This window comes from Salmo trutta, chromosome 9 (assembly GCF_901001165.1).
Source record: "Salmo trutta chromosome 9, fSalTru1.1, whole genome shotgun sequence".
In the NCBI taxonomy this organism is placed as follows: Eukaryota; Metazoa; Chordata; class Actinopteri; order Salmoniformes; family Salmonidae; genus Salmo; species Salmo trutta.
The window spans coordinates 32676157-32680686 of NC_042965.1; positions in this window are offsets into that span (position 1 = coordinate 32676157).

The following is a 4530-nucleotide window of genomic DNA, read 5'->3' on the forward strand; positions in this document are numbered from 1 at the left end:
TTCCATCAATCAAATCTCAGAAATTAGCTCCCCACATGAGAAAGAGAGGATGAGGTAAATTACCGAAAATGATCTACTTGAAAGTAATCGTCTCTTTTATCTGTGTTCATCAAAAAAAAAATGGTGAAAGGGCATGACAGTAGTTTGCTCATCATGTGAAACATAATGGTACATTTCAGACGAACTCCAGACCAGCCATTGCATTGACAGCCGCTATTGTGTTAGCTAGCTAGCTGGCCTCTGACATTCATCCAAGTTTTACTATCAACAGGCTAGCTTTATCAGGCAGCTTTAAACTAATATATTTTCTAGTTAGTTAACCATCTGGTTGATGAAGTTGATTGGAAATGCCATTAGATAGTTAAATTGAAACAGCTGGGGGAAATCTAGCTAGCTAATTCCCATCATCATCATCACTGCAGCGTAGCTAATGTTAGCTAGGATCCTAGAAAATATTAAATATATATTTGAAGCTATATTTTAAAGACTTGTTACTGACTTTTGAACACTTGTCGAACTACTTCATTCCACTGCTTGTTTATTGTTTAATTGGTGACTGAAAAAGTTGGCAATAAAAATGCCCCTCCCAATTTCACTGCAAATAGATTAGCTAGCTAAAAGTAAACTCGTGACAACTTGATCATGCTTATGAATATGTAAAACTGTCTACAAAACTATGGTACATTAAAGGTATTTGGGGTTCTCAGCGACTTGAACCAGAACTGAAATTTGAGCAGTGAGGTTAATTTCTTCCCCCCTGCTCTTTTCCTCAGGTTGAAGCACATCCCTAACACCCAGACTGATCTAAAGAACTTGGGAACTTCCCAGCCACCAGGAAAATCATATTTTTCTTGGAGTTTATTCACAAGTTTAGATAGAAATAGATCCACACGTTATTTTCCTTCATGCAGAATTGTCGCTAAACTTTTAACTTGGAAAGCTCATTCAATAATACAGACGTGGGTGATTTCTGTCCCAGGGGACTGAACGGTGTGCACATTTTTGTTCTATTTAGACCACAATTAGTTGAATGAGGTGTTAGTGAAGTCCTGGAACAAAACCCTGTACACTCCTGTGTAAAGAACCTATGGCTGCCATGACTTCAATTGAATAAATACAAGTAACCATTTTTTTGTTGTTAATCTATACAGATGTGTCACATGTAATTTCCAGGAGACTGGTGGAGATGGATGCAACCATAACCCAATGCAGTACATTTCCCTGCATCCAGGTTGAGTACTGCTACCAGCAGGAACATGGAGCACTCCATGTCAGTAACTCATGCATATTTTATATATATATATATATATATGGATAAATATATATATATCCACTCATATGAATGGTGAATACATTTTTATTCATGTATAAAGGACATCACACAGGTGTGCCAACTAAAATATATATCCCAGACGAGACTGAAGAATAGGACAAATAGGCTGTGTTTAGATAGGTAGCCCATGCCTGATCTTTTTTTCACATCTCTGAAAAAGAGCTGATGTGAAAAGATCTGATGTAATTGGTCAAAAGACCAATTAGTGGAAAAAAGATCAGAATTGGTTTGCCTGTCTAAACACAGCCAGGGACAAGAGAATATAAATGAATTATTGTGTTTGTAGCTGTTTCTATGAATTTTAGTGGTCTCATACAGTACATGTTAGGGCAGCGGGTAGCCTAGTGGTTAGAGTGTTGGACTAGTAACTGAAAGGTTGCAAGATCGAATCCCTGAGATGACAAGGTAGAAATTGGTCATTCTGCCCCTGAACAAGGCATTGAAAATAAGAATTTGTTCTTAGCTGACTTGCCTAGTTAAATAATAAATACATATTAAATGGCTATGAGATAAGGAGACTCTTGCTCTAAGCAAAGGTAAGGTACCACTGAAGGCCCCAGACTTCAGGCAGATAGCTTGACGCACGTGTCACAATCCAGGCCCTTGTCACAGCATGAAGTGGCCTGTTAGGGAGATGATAATGAATACATTATGTACGTTTCACCATCAAATCCATGTTAGCATTTACTGCATGTTGCTGAACAATCCAACCATTTTGTTAGTGTCATTGATATAAATGGGCAATTCAAATACAATATCCAGTTCATAAGCATTGACTGTAATACCTATAGGGTCCTTTGGTGGTCTGGCAGCATGCTGCTTTCTAGTGATATTTTGGTATTTATTAGGATCCTCATTACTCTTCCTGGGCTCCACATGAAACATGACATAATACAATATCAGGTTAAGAGGTAAGACCCAGATGCAGACTGTGTAAAAGTAACAATGTTTATTACAGCAACAGGGGCAGGCAAACAACAGGTCAAGGCAGGCAGGGGTCAATAATCCAGAGTAGTGGTGCAAAGGTCCAGGACAGCAGGCAGGCAGGCTCAGGTCAGGCAGAGGTTGGTAATCCAGAGGTGGGGCAAAGGTACAGGACAGCAGGCAGGGTGGTCAGGCTCAGAGACAGGGTCAAAACCAGGAGGGCGAGGAAAAAGAGAGACTGGTACAAGCAGGCGCTGAGCCAAACCACTGGTTGATTTGACAAACAAGACGAACTGGCAACAGACAAACAGAGAACACAGGTATAAGTACCCAGGGGATAACGGGGAAGATAGGCGACACCTGGAGGGGGGTGGAGACAAGCACAAGGACAGGCGAAACAGATCAGGACGTGACATACTGTTACGTTCCCCAGTTTCTGTACTGTTGTGGGTTTGTATGTGTGTGTGTATATTCAGGAGATGGCTTCCTGGATTCCTGAAGCAGCTGATTGGTCGGCCCCATCGCTGATTGGAGCTCTGACCCCTCCCTCTCGTCAGGGGATACAGCTGTCTCTTAATTACCAACTCCTTCTCCAGCTTGATTAAAAGCCAGTGTTCCTTCGTTAGGGAAAATACTTTATTTTTTATGCCCTGTGTTGGTTGTTGTGGCGGTCAGTGAAAGTTTTGTTGATATTATTTTGTAGCCGCTCCTTCAGAGATATGTGTATGCCAATAGGACTTAGTGTTTTTGGTTAATTGAAAGTGTTCACGTAAATTATTCAGTTTCATTTGTTCCCAGGGGGAAGGGGAACGCACCTTGGGAGTGTTTAGACAAGAGGCCTGTGGGCATACATAACCTGTAGTATATAATCTGTCTATGCACACTAGGTAAGACCTGGGCGGACCAACCCCTGTATTTTGGTTAGCGCGCCAGTTGGTGCGGCTAGGTAAGAAGTGGGAAGGTAGGTGAGGTAGGAGAGGGGAATCTAACTTTTACTTTCTTTGCTTTGGTTCCATCCTGCCCCTTTTCCCCACATTACAGGGAATGTATTATTCCTAAACACGGTAAACAGTGTTTTTCTCTGCCTCTGTCGTCCTTCCCCGCACCTGCTATCACATACTTTTTTTCACTCCACGGGGAGTTGATGTAGCGGGGTGTTGCGTTCCCTCCTCCAAGAGGCGTACGTAACACATACATAGTACAGAACATTATTAGTCAAGGACTGAAATAAAAACATTTTAAATGTCACACACAGCCTACATCTCAGTACATACAATATCTAGGTCTAATAAATAGTACAGTGCAAATTACAATGCAATATAAAATGGCTTCCTCTTACTCCCTCTCCACCTGAAATGCAATAACAAAAACATGAATAACATTAATCCAACTTTTTCATTTACCAATTAATCAATTAACAGGCAGTGAAATTAAGTAGTTTGACAAGTGTTCAAAAGTCAGTAACAAGTCTTTAAAACAGCTTCAAATATACAATGTGAGCAAATGAGGTGAAATAAGGGAGGTAAAGGCAAAAACGGCCATGGTGGCAAAGTAAATACAATATAGCAAGTAAAACACTGGAATGGTAGAATTGTAGTAGAAGAAAGTGCAAAGTAGAAAATAAATAATGGGGTGCAAAGGAGCAAAATAAATAAATACAGTAGGGGAAGAGGTAGTTGTTTGGGCTAAATTATAGATGGGCTATGTACAGGTGCAGTGATCTGTGAGCTGCTCTGACAGCTGGTGCTTAAAGCTAGTGAGGGAGATAAGTGTTTCCAGTTTCAGAGATTTTTGTAGTTCGTTCCAGTCATTGGCAGCAGAGAACTGGAAGGAGAGACGGCCAAAGGAGGAATTGGCTTTGGGGGTGACCAGAGAGATATACCTGCTGGAGCGCGTGCTACAGGTGGGTGCTGCTATGGTGACCAGTGAGCGGAGATAAGGGGGGACTTACCTAGCAGGGTCTTGTAGATGACCTGGAGCCAGTGGGTTTGGCGACGATTATGAAGCGAAGGCCAGCCAACGAGAGCGTACAGGTCGCAGTGGTGGGTAGTATATGGGGCTTTGGTGACAAAACGGATGGCACTGTGATAGACTGCATCCAGTTTGTTGAGTAGGGTATTGGAGGCTATTTTGTAAATGACATCGCCGAAGTCGAGGATCGGTAGGATGGTCAGTTTTACGAGGGTATGTTTGGCAGCATGAGTGAAGGATGCTTTGTTGCGAAATAGGAAGCCTATTCTAGATTTAACTTTGGATTGGAGATGTTTGATGTG